This window comes from Mauremys mutica, chromosome 11 (assembly GCF_020497125.1).
Source record: "Mauremys mutica isolate MM-2020 ecotype Southern chromosome 11, ASM2049712v1, whole genome shotgun sequence".
NCBI lineage: Eukaryota > Metazoa > Chordata > Testudines > Geoemydidae > Mauremys > Mauremys mutica.
Genome location: NC_059082.1, coordinates 10,242,645 through 10,261,210, shown reverse-complemented (window position 1 = coordinate 10,261,210; position 18,566 = coordinate 10,242,645).

Genomic DNA, 18,566 nt, shown 5'->3' with positions numbered 1-18,566 from the left:
GAGTTTTGTCTGCGTAAGTGCTGCAGGATCGGATACACAATTTGTGTATTTAATACTTACTATCCCTCGTCATCGCAAATAAAATTTGAAGGAAGGAAAGACACAAAGCAGGGTGATCTGATTTTGAAAGCGGCTGCTTTCTTTTGTGTGTGTGGGTGTGTGTGTGTGTGTGTGTCCCGTCCCCCACCTATGGTCTATAGCAGATGCTTTGTATATGAAAGCTTGCAATTTTGTCCTTGTGTGAGGCTTCCCACCCTCTCTACCACAAGTTACTACACCATGTTGTGGTTTCAAAAAAAAAGGGGGGGGAGAGAGACAATTCTGTAAAGTCGATTAAACCCTGATCTTCCTTCCAGTTAGACCCATCTGTGGAGGGGGAGGGGGGAGCGGGGGAAAATGATATATATAATTGTGAATTTGAGCAGTTTTACACCTGAACCACGGCTGATTATATATAAATATATAAACTGTGTGTGTGTGCATGTGTTACTGAAGGGGATTGCTGACCTCTAGATTCAGCTTTTTCTATTGCAAGTGCTCTACATGTGAGTGAGTGTGTGTGAAGTTTTTATTCCAGCTAAGACCACCGGATCTTTACTTGTTTGTTTTGTGTTAGTTTATTGTAAGCAACCGTTTGCTGTACATTGTTATTGGCATTAAATTATAATTTATGATTTTCAAATCAAAAGACATTCCCTGTTTTTTTTGTTTTTTTTTTTTGTTGTGGTTTTTTTTTAATGTTTGAAAGCCTGCAAGCTCTATATAGAGATCTATGTTTCTGCAGCTAGCTTTGGTGCACAAAGAATAAGAGTAAACAGAAAATGCATCAGGGTTAAACCAAAAAAAAACAACCCCATGTATATATGTTTGGAATGCTCAGAGGAGGATTTGTTTAGGGACTTGCATTAGGTTTAAGTTTATAGCATTTAAAGAAAGTTTTTCTTTTCATGCTGAGTTAGAACAAAAGACCTATCCAGCGACTGAGTTGGACAAAAGAGGAGGGCTGGGAATGAGAGGCTTGTTCTATGTGAAATTGACGAGATCTTTAAAAAAAAAAAAAGCTGCTAAACATGGCGACTCTTTCCTCTTAAGTGTCTATTCCTCTTCTCCCCCCCCCCCTTGCGGGGTTTTTATCTGATCTGAGTTCGCTATTTCTCCCACCTCCACCAGTGCTTGGGATGGAAGGGAAACAAACAGCCCAGCGCGAACCACAACAATAGTAAAAGCAAAGAGGCGATCGCTGCTTTTAAGACACTTTTTAAAACACGTCTCGAGAATGATTCCCCCCCCCCTCCAAACCTTTCCCGGTTAGCTTCACTCCCCATGTCCGGACAGGGGGAGGTTTATCTCTGAAGTTAACACAAAGCGGTTTAAAGGACAGACATTGAGGACCGTACCAGAGCGAGCGGGGGGCTTGCACTTAACCCTCCCCCCCATAGCGCGGGGGTCCCGGTTCCTCTGAGGCTGCGGGCCCTGGCCGTGCGCGCTAAGTGGCAGTCGGGGGAGTGTCGGGGAGGGGAGGTGGATGAAGCCTGTGGAAGTATGCCTTTAAGCTTGCTTTTGACTTGGTGTCCTATTAGCTCAGCCAACATGGCGTCTCCCAGTAGTGCAATGCCAGCGCCGGGGCTGAGCGGCTCAGCGAAGGCAGCGCTTTAGTAATGGGAAACACATTGGGTGCAAAAAATAAAAGAGGCAGCCAGAAAACAAAAGGCAAAGCGAAGGGCCGTTCCAGCTGTAACCAGAAAACCGCCCTGAAAAACTCCCCAGCGAAGCAAGTAAACGCAGGTCCGGACTGATTCTGTAATTAAACAAGCAGGGATCTAATCAGAGAAAACATTAACAACGTCCCTCTCCAGCCATCCCCCCTCCCCAGACAGTGGATTTGAATGCACGCTTTCTTCACTCCCTCCCCTTCTACCAAACAGGTTTGAAAGCCGGTATCAGAAACCGATCTCTCTGTCTGGCTCGTGTATTGAAAAATGTGTGTGTGTGTTCGGGGAGGTGCAGAATAATTTATAAAATAAAATAAAATAAAAAAACCCCAACCACCAAAGACAGTCCCATATCAATTCTCATTCATCCAGGAACTGTGTTTGGTATTTTCATGTGCTGTAGGTAGTAGCACATTTGCATAGTCTGGCGTTTAGTGAAGGAGTTAAAAGAGATCCTTTAGTATAGGTGGGGTCAGAACATTAGAAGACTTCTAGCCAGACACGTGTAGGTAAATGTATACAGCTGCAGAGAGATCTTCCACCCAGAGATGGTATACACTCTGAATATAAATTACTTGTGGAAGAATCTCTCCCAAACAAGCTTTTGCCTCTTCTTCAGCTCAGTGGCCATCGAAATAAAATAAGATCTATTCAGGGTGTTACATCAGGGCTTGTTCTTCATAGAGAAAGGGGTTCTCGAGAAGGTTCATTTGGAAAAAAAAATGTCAAGACCCTTCATAACCCGTGTCATATGCCACCGCCAGCAAGCAGGATTTAAAAATATACATGGAATTTTTTTAAGTCAAACTTTATTGGGTCCTGCGAATCATCCTTTGCTTCATTTCGCTTTTGTACAGGGGAAAGAGATACTCGGAGAAATTCAGGCCTGGTCAGGATTTATTGAAGTTGGGTTTAAAAAACGTGCTTCAGATGATTTTTCCCATTTTCTCAGATTTCAAAGGCTCCCCGCAGTGCGGCTGCCTAATTAATGGTGAAATTCAGCTAAATCTAATTATGCAGTAATTTTAAAGCAGTTAGTCCTGGGCGTTGGTTTGTAATAGGACCCTAGGTTTTTTTTTCTTTTTTTTTTCTTCTTTTTTTTTTTTAAGTTTGCTTAATGTGTTGGTTTAGGGAGGGTGGGGGAACAGCCTTTGTGTAGCGCAGATAGGCAAAAAACCCCAAAATACCTAGCGAGGAGGAGAAACGTGCTTTAAATCGTAGGCGACACGGGCGGGGGGTGAATAAGAAGCACCAGGAAAAGTGTCGATGACACACTAGTGAATAGGTGACCATAAAGGTATTTTTGGCCTATGGATTTCCAAGTCCCAGCTATTTTGGATGCTACCGTCAATGTAAATACAGGGCCAACGAAACCTCTTTCTATTTCTCCCATTGAACATCTATTGTCATTAAAGCAAGAGGTTTGTGCTCCCGAAGTTATAAATCTTACCGTCCCTTTGATAACGCGCTTGTAATCAGTTAGCATCGCGTTCAAACCCACTTGTAAAACTGCCCGATTTAATAGGTCATTAAAATTTTGTGGGGGTTTTTTCCCCCTCGCTCCCTCCTGTCCCCCCATAACTAAACCGTCCACAGCTCTGGCGTGGTAGCTCGGAGGACCGCTTGCTCAGGGGCCTGGCTTGAGAGAGATTCCAATCTTTTTTTAAATTATTATTTATTGATTGTTATTAAAATTATTGTTGACTTTTCCCACCGAGGTATTCGGAAGCGTTTATATGAGATTAGGAGCGGGGAGGACAAAAATGGAACCTTCTCTTTCCTCCCCAGCTGCAAGCTCCAAACCCGGGTTCTTTTTTGAAAGAAACTTGTTTTATGATTAGCTAAGCAAACACATCTGCTTTCCTAGTTTGGGCTGAGTTAATTATCAAAACAAAGGGCCCGCTTTTTTCTTTTACCTTGCTGGAAAGAATATGTTATTTCAGGAGTTCTCTTCTTCACTTCCCCCACCCCCTTCCCAAGCCCTTCCATTGCGGCAGCAAGTTCAAAATGATTGGGATTACGGCTGGGGAAATGAGTTTGCGCAGTCCTCCTAATGTATAGCTTGGTCATTACCCTCCTTGGAACAATATTTTTCCACCGAATATCCTTTCTACTACGAGGAGGTAGGGGAAGGAGGGGGTGAGAATTGCGGGCCAAGTTAGCAGCAATTTGAATCAAGCTTGCACGGGGTTGATTTTAGTTGACAGAGAGTGTGAAGCTGAACTCCATAATTTGCACTTCTGTTCTTTTATCAGGGTTGGACAACGAACTAATGAGCTTTCCCCCAGCACAGTGTCACTTGTATTTATTTTCTTATGGCAACTTTTAGGTAGCGGAAATGTTCTTTAAAGGGGGAGGGGTATGGGGAGGAGGGACTTTTTTGAGTATTTTCTTAAGATTCGGGGATACCGGCGGTGTGTTTTAGGCTTCAAGTCTTTGGTTAAAGGGAGCCCACAGTGCGTTAAGAAGGATAAACTCCAATCTAGTGTGTGGATTTTAGTCAATATAGCCACTTGTTCTATACCGGAGTATTCAATTCTTGGGAATTGAATTTAGAATCCCTACCCATACCTATTATACACATACACACAGAGAGAGTTGGTATCCGTAGTAATCATTCTAATTAAAAAAAAAAGATCAGGAAATATACGTGGGATCAGAGTGGTGGAAGGGTAGCAATGCCAACGGAATTTGACCAGATCTCAGCTGGGGACAGTTGAAGAGGCGACTTTTAAAACCTACCTGAACGCTAGTAAAACACGGATCTTCTAATAAGAAATGTAAAGGCACAAGGCAAAATGAAGGATTCCCACAAAAAGAAGGGCGAAGTGTTCGCAACTCCGTCCCAACCAACGCGTGAAACGGAATAAATGGTCTCAACTCTGCCATATATGTGAGCCTTGGCGATATTTTGATTTTGGATTCCAGTGTGTTTTCTTTGAAGTGGGCCCTTCGGTTTATTAAGGCGGCGAGAGGAACTCAGCAATCCTCTTTGAACCACGCTTGGTTTAACTATTTTACACAAGTTTGCCCAGGTCCCTGGAGATTCTTCAGTTGAAGAAGATTGAAATGAGAGTTAAAAGCTGGAAGGCGGGTGGGGGCTTGTGTGAAAGCGTGTGATGAGTCTATTGCCAATGGTCATATATCGCCTGACGTTCTAGAACGAAATCAAAATATCCATAGGATTGTCTGATACATACAAATAAATGCCGTTATTAGAAGCCTGAGACGGGCCAGGAAAATATGGTATTTAGGTCATATGTGAAAATGCTTATGAGTACTATGGAGTACAGTAGCTTTACTCCAAAACTTTGTATTTTTTCTCTTTTCTTTTCTTTTTCTAGTAAATTGGTGTTAACGTGAGCCTTTATGTTCTGTCTATAACTAGGATGTAATCAGGCGCCCCATGTCTCTCTCTAAAAGCATTTAATAAATGTCTATTAAAGCGCTACAAATGTAAGATAAATTTAGTGGCGCTGCTGTCTCCCTGTATCCAAACGATAATGATGGATTTATCAACAGGGATTCGCCTTCAGCGCAGTGAGAGAGATTTACTCAACAAATAAGTCGGAAAAGCACCCACCCAAATACAATTATTTATACGGAAACTGATTTCTTCCAGCGTCACATATTCTGAAGCAAATTCGGGGTTTTCTTTCTTTCTTTCTTTCTTTCTTTCTTTCTTTCTTTCTTTCTTTCTTTCTTTCTTTCTTTCTTTCTTTCTTTCTTTCTTTCTTCTGAATAAATGGAGCCACGAGTGTATATCCTGTTTCTTTGCTTTAGGAGGTGTTTCGCTGTCTATAGTTAGTGGTGTTATAATAAACTGTATCTCGATGCATAATTATGTAATTTGCTTTGCTTTACACTTTCTCTTTTTTCCCCCTTTTGCTTATTTCCTTTGCTTTAGCAAAAATGAGGGTGACGGGTGTATTTGGTATCACACGTCGTTGAGTTTCCGAGTACAAGACAGGGGCAAAACCAACCTTCCATTTTCTATGTATCTCTCCCTAAATATTTGCGACCCGCTCTTAGGAAACCGATCTCCCCGAAATGATTTCGTGTACCTCTGTTTAAATTTCCACTTTCATGTGCTTAACTCTTGTTTCAGCCAACCCCCACCTTTTCTTTGAACGCCTCTATTCTTGCAAATGTGAAAGAGAGAAAGAAAAGAGCCACCTTAATTCAAGAACTGTCAACATTTTCTCCGTCGTTTTAAAACTTCAGATTCTTTCCGCTTTCTAGAAACTGTATCATAAACTCAAGTGTTCCCTTCTGTCCCCATGTCCATATTTCTCCGATTCCCCTGAAAGGTGTTTGTGCTGATTTGGAGTTCGAACAACGGAGTTATTACAGCTGTATTGATTCTGAAACATTTAACCTTCATTTCTTACTTTCTTTCCTGACCACAGCGGCTCATATTTAACTATTCCGGACACCCGAATTAAATACACATCATTCGATGAACCGCATCGACTTGTTAGGAGAGTTCTTTTTCATTTTATTTTATTTTTTACTGTACATTTAAAAAAAAAGCCGAGATCTTGTATTTTCCTTTGCAGAGAGTTTTTATTCTTCTCTAGAAATTTCATTGAGATGTCTCTGTACTTTGCTTGTCAGTTATCTTTGTTCCTTTTAAATAAAGGGCTTTTAAATGGACTTATTGCTCCCAGCGTGGGTTCTTCTTTCTAAATGTTAGAAAATTGTGCCATCTACCCGCTATTCTAAGTACTGTCACACTCAGAGACCTCCAAGGACCTTCAAGCCCCAACTTCAATACAGCTGTGTCAAAGGGTGGGCTAGTGGTGAGAAGAGAAAGGTTTACGTGGATTTTACAGATTTCCAGCTTGAATCGTTCTCTGAAACGCCAAAGTGATCTACGAAGATGCAATAGGGCTCCGCTTGCTGCCTCTCCCTTCTATGCCCAAACCAAACCCTTTACAATAATTAATGAATCCTCTGTGTTAGCCACATTTCACTTTCTATCCAGTGCATAGTTTTCCTGCTACTTTTAGACACGAAAAGCGTGGGCGTGTAGGGGGGAAAGGAATGAATCCTCTATCGTGTTTTTTAAAGAAATACTCTGTTATTTATAACCATTGCCTCTAATGATCAAAATATATTATTCTTAGTTGGAAAAGTTGGCTTCCTAAGGTTGGTTTTGGCTGGTTAGCGATTATCGCTGCTGGCTGGGGTTAGTAAGTCAGGGATCAGAAACATGTATATAAACTTTCAAACGTATTTAACGCCATCCAAATACTTTTTAGAGCCTCTTGGATGATTTGTACAGAGGGAATCTATTTCCTTTTCAGCAGGCGAGAATCTGAAGAGAATGCATGTTTTCAAATACATTTCGAAATCTCGCTTGTTCGTGGGAGACTGAAAATAGGTTTTATCTCCACCCCTCAAAAAAATCATAACTGCCTACTAAATCAGTTAAAACGGATTAACGGTTTCCAATTTTATGATGTAGTTACATGTCTTTGAAATTATTTTGTACCCCTTAGGAGTATTAAGAAAGATTTCTAAGTGTCGGTTGAGTATTTATGGTTGGGGGGAAAACAGTGATACGCTTTATGACTTTTATGACTTGTTTCACACTGTTCAAGAAATGGAGTTTTAAGCAACATACAATTAAAACTATATTGCTCTTTGGATAAATTCCAAGAAACTCCAGAATCAATTAGTTTAGATCTTTGGATACTTGTTGCAAAAAATCAAACTGCAAAAACGATCAGCCAATGCTAGTTTTCCTCCAGATGTATTTTTTTAAAAATTCTTGCTATAGAAACTATACAGGACCCAGAGAGTTATTTCTCCGATGTCCCTAACTTTGCATTTATTCCTATTTGGATGCCCAGTTTTCATAGATTCATTTTCCCTATTATTTCTGTATACATTCACACTTTACTCTTCCTTCACCGTTTTGTGTTTCAGTTCTAATTTATGTTTCCCCTTTCATTCTTCAATTTAAAAAAATTGTCAAATACTAAGGTTAAACCTTTGTTCTTTATTAACCACTACCTAGACCATCGCACGCAAAGGTAAATTCATCTTCTATTAACCCCAAGACGAAATAATTATCCTAATGTTTTTAAAACGCAGATTTTACTAAGCAATATCTCTCACACTGAATACAAATTGTTTATTCCTATAAAGCATGATCTTCCCCCTTTTCAGACAAATAATTCTACATACTTAATGGACTCCATTTGCTTTTGGAGCAGGATTAGAGATTTGGATCTATTTAACTAGATGCAAGTGCAGTAGTAATGTTTTTTTGTCTTGGGGGGGGGTGGAGGTCAGATTAGTCATTTGAAGAGATATTATGCATTTCAACCCAAACCTGCTGTACTCCTGGCATATGAAGTGGTCATATTTCTTGTTATTTATTTCACTGAGCTCATTGTCTGTCTCGATTCTTTAGAAGGTTTATTTTTTCATGACAAGAAAGGCGTTCTCAATTTTGTAGACGCAATGGATTCCGCACACAGGTTTTTCCTTCCTACATAATCTAATCTCAGCCAACAAGTTAGTGCTTTAACTCCAGCAACATTACTAATGAAGGATTCTTTGGAAATTAACCCTGGCCTAAAAATTCATTCTTTCACTAGACAGCAAGGCTTAGCCAACCTTTCGCTGTCGCTCTCTCTAAGAATATGCAGACTGGCTTTCCAAGAAAGACTTCCCCAACACAAAAGAGGTATTTTAGACCAATCCTAGTTTTACTTCTAGTATGGATGAAATTAAAACAGCAGGAGAAAGAAACAACTGCCAGACAGCAAGTTTGGTATAGTTTATTCAGACAGAAACTCGATCCTGCTGTCACTCTGGTCGTGGCAAATGGCTGCAATAGCAGTCAGGTCAGAGCCCATATACTGTACATATCGCTTCTTGGAACATACAGATAACAATGCTACTCTGTTGATCTCTTCTTTATGAAGATCTAGGCCCGGTCAATATTTTCTTTCTCCCTTATTTTCTATTTCCTGCTCCCTTTCCAACATCATAATTCATTTTGCCTGGTCACTGTTACTAATATGGTAGGTTTTCTGATGGCGGGGGGAGGGATAGCTCAGTGGTTTGAGCATGGGCCTGCTAAACCCAGGGTTGTGAGTTGCAATCCTTGAGGGGGTCCACTTCGGGATCTGGGGCAAAATCAATGCTTGGTCCTGCTAGTGAAGGCAGGGAGCTGGACTCAATGACCCTTCAGGGTCCCTTCCAGTTCCATGAGATAGGTGTATCTCTCTCTCTCTCTCTATATATATAAAGAACAAGTACAGCAGTCCCACCCCAATGGTGTCATTGTCCTATGCAGATTGCTTTCAAGGCAGCATTTCTCCCCTTCTAAGCCATTCATCTCCCGATACATTTTATTTCGAAGTTTCACTGAACACATTCAAATCAGAAAGGTCAATCTCTTTGCTTAACCCAAACTATCTCTGAAAACACTTCCCCAAAAGCTTCTTCAGCGCTCCCTTTCCCCTGGGTCTGTCCTTAAAAAGCTGACGGGCCTGAAAGTTTGCACGCTGAATCAATAACTTATTTTCTCAACTTGGAATACAGAAGCTGCCCCCAAAGTCCAGGTTCCCCATTGCTTTCCATCCATAAATGGGATGCTCCTTTTCTTCCCGCTCTAAACAAAAGAATAATGTCTTCAGTAATGAGAGGAATTTCTGGTGATAAAATCAGAGGATTGCAGGGCTGTGTGGTGCTGTCTCTAGTCGGGACAAGAGAGAAGAAAGCGACATGAAGACATTCCTAATTTCAAGGCATATCCTTTTTGCACGAATGCCCCCACAATGCGAACGGCAACCCATGTAAACACCTTTTAGCGGTTTATCTCCCGGCACTTTATTTAAAGGGCTTTTTTTCCCCATTTTAAATGATATTTTCATATTTCTCCCTGTGAGTCTCAGCACTAGTGTGTTTCAGGGCGATTATCTCATATCTTTCCTACAGAAGTAAGCTATCCCTTCAGCCCCTGGGTCAGGCATTGATCCCTCTGCAATGTAACAAACGGCCGGGTTAATTTTCCTTCATTAGCATTTCCATAGCTTAGGCTCCACACACAGGATTCTGCCCCATAGCTTCAGAGCGCTTGTCTGTCTGTCTCTGTGTGTGTGTGTGTCTCTCTCTCTCTCTCACACACACACTCGCACAGAAAGACAGACCGACACATGTGTGTGTGTCATGACAACATTCTACGCCTCACACCGGAGTGGGGGGAGGAGGGTGCAGACTTTACACAATCTAAACCATTCTATTAGCTTCAGATGCGTTTGATTCCTTTCCTGTCCCCTTTCTTTGTTTTTCTTTGCATGGATCTTTCTAGCCTTTTTTTGGTTCCTATTATATTTAAAAACGTTCTTCTGATCACTATAAATTAGAAGGTTGGGATTTTTTATTTTTATTCATTTTTTGCTCACCCCGTTTACTTTTTTTCCTCTCTCTCTCCCCCCCCCCTCTTTCCCTAGAGTCTTTTCATTCACTGGTTGCAAAAGAAAAGGGGGTTGGTCAACACCAAAATGGCAAAGTTCAGCTTGGGAAAAAAAAAATCCTCCAGCTACCTACAAAGGGGCTCAGGGCTTTGTAATGGCAGAAAGAAACAAAAATGAAAAGAAAATTGCAGTTGAGACTAAAGTGTGAGAGTGTGTTTGTGTGTATGTATATCTGTGTGTATTTTTAAAGGTTTCTTTGAACTGCCTTTGTGCTGACTAGGCAAAGCTTCTTGCCAATGCTAGTCACGGTTTAAGGAACTTTGAGTTAACCTCTTATATCGAATGAATCTTTTCATTTGGAAACCAATAAATCTCAATCTCTAGCCACCTTTTGTAGAACAGGCTGGGGCTTACCAAGGCAAGGCTGAAGCTTATAATAAAGAAGAGATAAAGTTTGCCAAAGTTCCCCCCCCCCTCTTCTTCTCTTGTAAATAAAAGTTTTGGAGATGGCAGCACTTGGGAAGCAATCCGGAGAAGGACTTGGATCTAGTCATTGTTTCACAGTAAGCGTATTTACTTAAATAGAGTCTTCAAGGTTTCATACACGAAAATGATTTATAGTTTTCCAACAAGTCATTCTTTTGGTCCGTTTTTTTTTAGGGTCGGGGTGGAGAAAAGAGGGGTGGAGGGGTCCATATAGTGTAATAATCAATGTATGTCTATGGGGAAGGAAAAGGGAGGGGTGTTGTAGTCAGATGTGAAGATAGGTAGGGTTAACACTATAAACATTAAAGACAATTGAGTTTCCCTCTCGGAGCTGGAGTTTGGGAGAAGGGGTCTTTCGTCACATTAAAAAAAAAGAGAGAGAGAGATTTCTCAGATCAGTTTGGAGTTACTTCTTGATATCTGCCATGCACTGTTCCTACTGGGTGTAATTTCTCTAAAACACTTTGCAATTCAACATTGCGTTTAATCTTTGGACGGGGGATGTGACTTCTGTAATCAATGCTCTGAATTATTATTTTTTTCTGTACTTATTTCCTGTCTGGCTTTTATCTCTCTGTGTGTACGTGTTCATATTTACATCCCCATGTAGCTATGTTTTCTGGCCCTGACACATAACTCACTTCCAATCCTTTTCTTTACTCCATTTGTATTTAAAGACCGTGTGCTTTTCGTTTTCAAATTGTTCCCATTCAAGAATTATTAATTACTCTTACAAGGCGAGAGATTCTTAACTAACAGCAAAGTTGTAAATTACCACCTTCTCTCAAATATTTCTCATTTGTCAGCCTTGATTGATTTGATTAATATTCCACTAGTTGAGATAATTTCAAGCTGTACTTTATTATCAGCCATACCAATGCTGCTAAGTACAAAGCTTCTGCTTTCGGAAGGGAATGACTGCAACCTTTAAACCGAAGTGTATTTTATATTTGCAACAGAGAAGGCAAAAGTGGAACTACCTCTAAAAGGTCATTAAGACAGATACGCTGCAATTGTGTCCTGAAATAAAATGAACCAAGTGTGTCCTTTTATTGAAAAAAACTAACAATTCTACAAAAGAAATCATAAATGACATATAATCCAGTGTGAATTCTAACACAATGTTTCTCACCGCTTTGCTTCCAGAATGCCACGATTACTGAAGCAAACAGTTAGGACTTCGGTTTATGTATAGGGATAGGACTACAATATAAAATCAGCACACCCTAAAATAACAGACAATACACTTGGCTTCGTGGTCATACCCCTCTCTGAATGTAACTGAATTTCTTGGGCAAGGGCATCATGATGACTTAATTATGTGTCTGCAAATAATCTATCCGTTTTCTCTATATATGAAGTAATACGTTGTTGTTTATCAGAGGGCAATTTAAGAACCCCCCCCCCCACGCACACACACACAATGACGTCCAGTCATTATATTCAGAATGTTATTCTTGCAAAGCCATCAGTATATGTTCCCTCCAATACCACTTGAGTTTTAATCTTAATTATATTAACTGAAGTACCGGGCTGTCATGGAACTGAACGTGATGCATGACGTCTGCCTATTAAACGATCGATTGTTAATATCGCTCCTATCGCATCTTTCAATATTCACAATATGCCTTATCTCAGGCTGGCAACGTGGTGCCACTTTTTAATGTAAAAACGATAGACTACAGCGAAATAACATTTCGTCCAGTCACCTGCAATTCAGCGCGCACACAAGAGACGCCAATGTATATGAGACGATTTTAATTATGATTAGGAGACGCACTCTGCGGAAGAGACTAGATTTGGAGGGGTGGGTTTGGAAGGCGCCTTAATGAAATCTTTCCTGGCAATACTAAAAGAAACAAGTGGTTGATACAACGAAGGTGATTTGTCAGAAAACCCTAAAAGGGGGAGAGAATCATATTTGATGATGACTCCTGCTTCCCTTTTGAAGCAAAATAATATGTCATGATGGCTGCTTAGCAGGCAGAACTGCAGACCACGCCTATGCTCGGCTATTACACTCAATGTCGGTATTAAAGTTCCCCCTTTCCCCCCAAATAAAAGTAGAGCTGCATTATATAGGGGCTCCCTATATAATGTGGAATCAGACCCCTAGGCCTTAAGTAGATTGTATTTGTGCACACGAAACCTTTTGTCTTGGCCTTCGGATCGCCTGCCTTTTCAAACCTAGCCGAGGAACAGTTCAGGGTCACTGGTGATTTCCAGCCCCAGTGGTATAAAGGTGGGGGTGGGGACGGCAGGCCGAGGCGAGCCTTGCCAGCGAGCCCGCTGTCGCCAAGCTCCAGCGCTTGGTCGATGTTCGGATATTAGGAGCCCAAGCGGCGGCCCCGTACTGATGGAAGAAAGCAAAGAGTAACGGTGAACTGTATTGGCTGGAGAGAAATCTACCTTTCGGGGCGAGCGTGTGCCTTTAGTTTGTGGGGCAAGGGACGGTAACGTTTATAAATCACACCGGGTCAAGCTTCCGCCAGCGTTTCACACAGATCACCTGGTTGCCGCAACATTTGCAAGGCGCTTTTAAGGGAACAGCCTCCTGGCCCTTTTCTCCAGAATAAAGATGCTCCCAGGAGAGCGGCTGTGGTCCCTTGGTCCTGGCTCCGGCGCGCTGTGGGCTAAGGTGTTCATGGGGGACATTGGGAATCTACAGATGGATCCGAAATGCTGCCTACTTGGCACTCGGATGTCACTGGGGTTAAACTGAAACTCCGGCGTAAGGAAGAAGAACTTGCCCTGAGAGAAATATCGTTATGATTGTTCCTAAAAGAAATAGGGGTTTAGATAAAATCTTTTCTTTCCAGCCTCGCTGGAACCCTGATGCTAAATGTAGCCAAGGGTGTTTTTAAAAAAACAACACACACAACTCGAGGGGCTTTTAATCTTTCATTCAGTTGCATTTCTTCTTACTCGTGGTTGTTTACATCGAGCAAGCTCCCACATCCCATCGATAAGGCTCTGCAAAAGGCATCTATTTTTCTCAGGATGTTACTTCCAAGTGCCATAATCTGTGGGAGTGTGAATCTGTTCTCGTTATGTTTGTGCCCTTCAGTATCTCTGAGTGAGCGTGAGGGGTTCCCCCCCCTCGTTTAAATTAACCCAGATTAAAGCCAGCAGATTGCTCCAACCAGCCTAACTCATTACTTCATTTTTAAAACTTTACTGCCACACTAGCAATCTGACAACACCTGTTTCCTATGCACCGCGACCCCAGAAGCCCACCAGACCTCATAAATGTAGCTTTTTTAAAGGGATGACGTAAATACGGAGAGAGGGCCGGGAGAAAGCAGATGCAACTGGGTTATATTTAAAACTTTTATTTTCCTTGTCTTCATCATAGCTCAGGCTAGGAAAGATCGTTTGCCCTCCCCCCCATCTTGATCGTCCCTGGCTGCTATTTCTTGCACCAGCCTTCCCGGCACTGCTCAGTTCAAGTGGAGAAGTTTGCTTGCCGGGCTTGGACAGCATGCGCAGCCCGCCCGCCGCGTTCCCATTTCGGTGCGGGCTGTTGCGACACCGCCCTCGGTTCGATTGTTGGTGGGCGCACTTGGGGAGGGTGCCAAGTACCGGGCCACTTATACCTCTCAGATGAACGCCAAAGACGGCAAAAAGATACCTACGCGTCTTCCACTCCCCTCCCTCTCCGATTACTGCACCAGGGTTCGTGTCCTTTGGTCCGTACCTTGTATCTGTAAAGCCACCAGGCTGACTCAGCCGGTACCTGCAATGCTCCGCTCTCCCTCTAAGGTTGATCTTTTACAAGTACACTGATTCCTCTCTCTCTCTCTCTCTCTCTCTCTCTCCCCCGCACACACGCACTCGATGGCTTTGCTGAAAACCCTATTTTGTTCATATTCCACCCGCCGATCCAACGATTAAAGCGGCTATGGGTCCAAGGATCAATATCAACGAGGCCCGATCTTGAATCGTTGAAACAAGCCTGTGATCCTAAACAAGGACATTGATTCAAATGTCGGAGAAGGGATGTTGTGAGGGGGGAAGAAGCGATAAAAACCGAAGACATTAAAGCCAGGTAGAACCTGAAGTTGGATCTATCCCATTCCTATCTAAGGAAGCAAAATATATAATTGATCAATGAGTGTTTGAGAGGCGGCTGTCCACATATAAAGGCCAGGGGAAGTGGGACAGAATAATATGCCTGTTTGAGTCACTCATCTGGCTCCTGTCATGGGGCTTGGGTTACACCGGAGAGGACATTTCAGTTTAAAGGGGAGAGGACGTGCAAGGCCGGGAGCTGGTTTGCTGGCACCGAAATCAGGGTGACCCAAACGCTCGAGGTTTCCCTGGGTGCCCTTATTCTTTAGTTAACGACCTGAAGGGGTGACGCGCCGCGGAGTAAATTACTGGCGGCCACACCCAACAAATGAACGGCCACCTGGGTTCTAATCAGGGTTCCTGAAGATGCCAACAGACTCCTGCCTTCCTTATTCAACCTCCCCCGTGTGCATGGCTCCCTCGGAGCAGCCCCGCCGCCGCAGCGGTGTGAAATAGCTCTGGCCTGGCTAGTCACCTCCAGAGCCCGACCCACCCCCGTCCCGGGAGGACGCAGGACACGGGTTGCTCGGGTTTGGGACACACGTCTCGGCCAAGGTAGAAAATCTACCGCCTCCGGAGCGCGCCCCCAGCCTGGCTGGAGAGGATGCGCCCCGAGCCGCTGGCGAGGCAATAGCCAGACCCCGGGCTGATGGGCAGCTGACCGGTGTGGAGCGAACGCGGCGTCCAGCCCTGAAGGCAGCGGAGGCGCCGACACGCCGGTCGTTGCGATCTCTCGTGGGGCAGACTCCCCACTCCGAGCGGCGCCCCCCTGAGGACCACAGCTCTTAATGACCCCCACCCCCAGTTCATTTCAAGGGGGCAGGCAGCCGCCCGCCACAAGCCAGCTCCCTCTCTCCCCTCCCCTCTGATTATTTCGCTGTGGCTCTTCCCTGTGGCCTGCCAAAGGGACCCCGTGGCCGGCGGCCTCCGAGGCCCACGTCACTGAACTCGGATCAACCAGCCCTCCTGCCCCCTTCACGACCGCAGCCCTTAAGTCTCCCACCTTATTCATTTGTGTGGGTGCATCTTCCCTCCCAGGCCTGGAAGGACATAATATGAGGGGAGAATCCAAAGGGGAGAGGTCAATTCCCCCCTCCCCCTTTGCATTTGCCCCCTCTGTCTATGTATATACATATATAAGACAAATAGTATATATATATATATATGGAAACCCCCCCGCCTCCCAAAAAAGCCCTCTCAATATTCCAGAGGAAGGATTCAGGCCTGCGTCTCTTAGCAGAGACAAACGCATGAATTTCGGACTGGTCACTTCTAATCACGTACTTCCGCCCTCTCCCGCTTTGAATCATCCCTGATCGTTCCCCAAAAACACGTTGTTGGAAGGAAGAGACAATAAGAGAAGAAAAGGGACCCACCCCACCCCCTTTTCCTGGTATCATCTCGCTCCCAGTTTCCACCAGAATTTCTTCTGAGCAGCTCTTCCTCTTTTTTATTTTATTTGGCTGTGCCAAAGCTTCTTTCCTGTAGTCATCCCCTCGGACGGAAAAGCTGCTGGATCCCAGCACATTTTCCCCCGCAAAGTTTGACGCTGACTCTCTCAAAGAGACTAAGCAAATGAATAGGATGTAAACATAATTAATAGGGAGAATATGCAAAACGTTTGCGGTGCTTAAAAGGCTCGTGACAGATCTTTGCGTGCATGTGGGGGCCTGAGACAGATATTCCGATGCCCGATATTAATGGTTAGTTTTTACATTGGTTTTTATGATATGGAACCAGTCTCTCTCTCTCTCTCTCTCTCTCTCTTATCCAGGAATCATTAGCAAACCCCTCTGGCTACATGTTTTGCATCAGCGAAACATTATGACATAGTTGTAATACAAACTCCACTGACTTGCTTTGCATCTTGCGGTAGGAAGTGCAACAGCAATAGAATCATTTTTTTTAAAGTCATTTAAAGGCATTAAATTGTCTAACAGAAAAACCGAACTCTTCACCCAAAAGAAAGGGCGGGGGGAACCCAGACAAGTTCCCAAACTTCTGCGAGCTCCAGGTTACGTCGGAAATAAAATAGAGTGAAATAAAACAGAGCTTTACAGTATTTCTTTTTCTTTTTGCAATTAGCATTAAAGTTTTGTTGCTTCCTTCAATAAACCGGGTCACAGTGCCTTTGAATCCTCTGCTATTAACATAACTGGACTTTGCATGTTATCTCTCTATGTTGATTGTAAATCGGAACCACTGCGCAATTATATCTCTTCCACCTGTCGCAGCTGTTTGGTTATATTGTTTCTAGCCTAAATTCTGGCTGGAATTCCCCCCCCCCTCCTGTTCTGTTGTCTTTGAAATAGTTCCCGAGCATTAATGCTGGGAAGAGGGGAAAGAGCTCACCCCGAATAGGAATTGTACCTTGCCTATTGCTCATGAACTAATATTCTATACTTTCTGGTAAAGTCAAATGGCCCTTAATAGCTCTCCATATTCTCGGAATAACCCGGGGATGTTCTTAATCAATACTTAATAGCATGGTTCTTGCTAAACAACTGACGTGTACAATGTGAGCCCACCGGGCTTGTCTGCAAATGAAGGCGGGCGCTGCTGTGCGTTTGAGAACCAGGCGACAAGTTGGCCGTTCATTTCTAGCCAAACCAAGTGTTGCGGCAGTCCAAAAAAAAGAAGTTGCTTTCTGGCTCCACTCTATGTCTTCCACACGTGTTAACCATTTCCGAAGCTGGTAGCTGCAGAGGAGCGCTCCGCATCTCAGATTAAATACAAATCTTAACGGGGCCACACAACCATGCCCATGCAACAACGACCTGTGAGAGTTCAAAAATACAGTCCCATGAAGTTCTAGGCAAATGTGCCTGTGGCCTTGGCTCCACTGATAGCGCTGAGTTTTTAGTAGTTTACAAAATCTTCACTGAAGAGGTGAAAAGGTGACGTTTACTTCTAAAACATTCTCCTTTGGCCACAGGGAAAAAAAAAAGGAATGGTACAAATTAGGTCTGATTGATTTGCTAGAATTTACTTTCATTCAGCTGGATAAACAGATTTTTTGGGGGTGGGGGAGGGAACGGGGAACAAGCAAATGTCATGGTTTGTACTTGACTTAACTAGCTCAATATTGTTGTGCTGCTGTTTAAGTGTCATTTGTATCCGCTAAAACAAAATAGTTAAAGACCACCACTGGAGCCTGATCTTAAACTATCAAAGATACTTCATATGCCATTGCACGACTGACTGTAATTATTTGATTTTGCACGTCTTAATTGAATATGCAAGTCTCGTATAGATGTTTGGGTTACCAGATAACTTTGCATTCAACATACCCCGGAGGTTAGTTACCTACACAATAAAAAAATGGGTCGTAAATTGTAGGCAAGGTGAGAAAAACTATCTGTTATTTTATATCTCATGTTAAACATTGCAGCTTGTGTTACAACTTCAGTCTTTGTGAAATTGTACACTCTGGTTTTGTCTTTCTCTCTTTCTTTTTCACGCACATTCTGATACTACAGAAGATGCTGAGCACAGATATAATGTCTCGTAAACTATTAGTAGGGAGTACTTTCGAGTGTCCTGGTCTATTAGGTTTCTGTTTATGAAAAGTACGTGTATTCAAATATCACTATTACTATATATTTTCTGCCGTGCAGTTATAGTTTAAGCAGCAAGGTGGCGCTCTAAGGTACGGAAGTGTGGCTGATTTATACAGAAGCCTATTAGCACGACTTCTGCGGTGGTAATGGAGTTTGTTGAAGAATACAATTAAACTAGGCATTTCAAAAGAAAAGCCATAATAAATCAAACAAATGTTAAAACAGTCTTATACCAATAAAGACCAGCAAGTTGAGGCTATCAATATTCAATAGTCAGAACAAATCACAGTAAAGTGTGT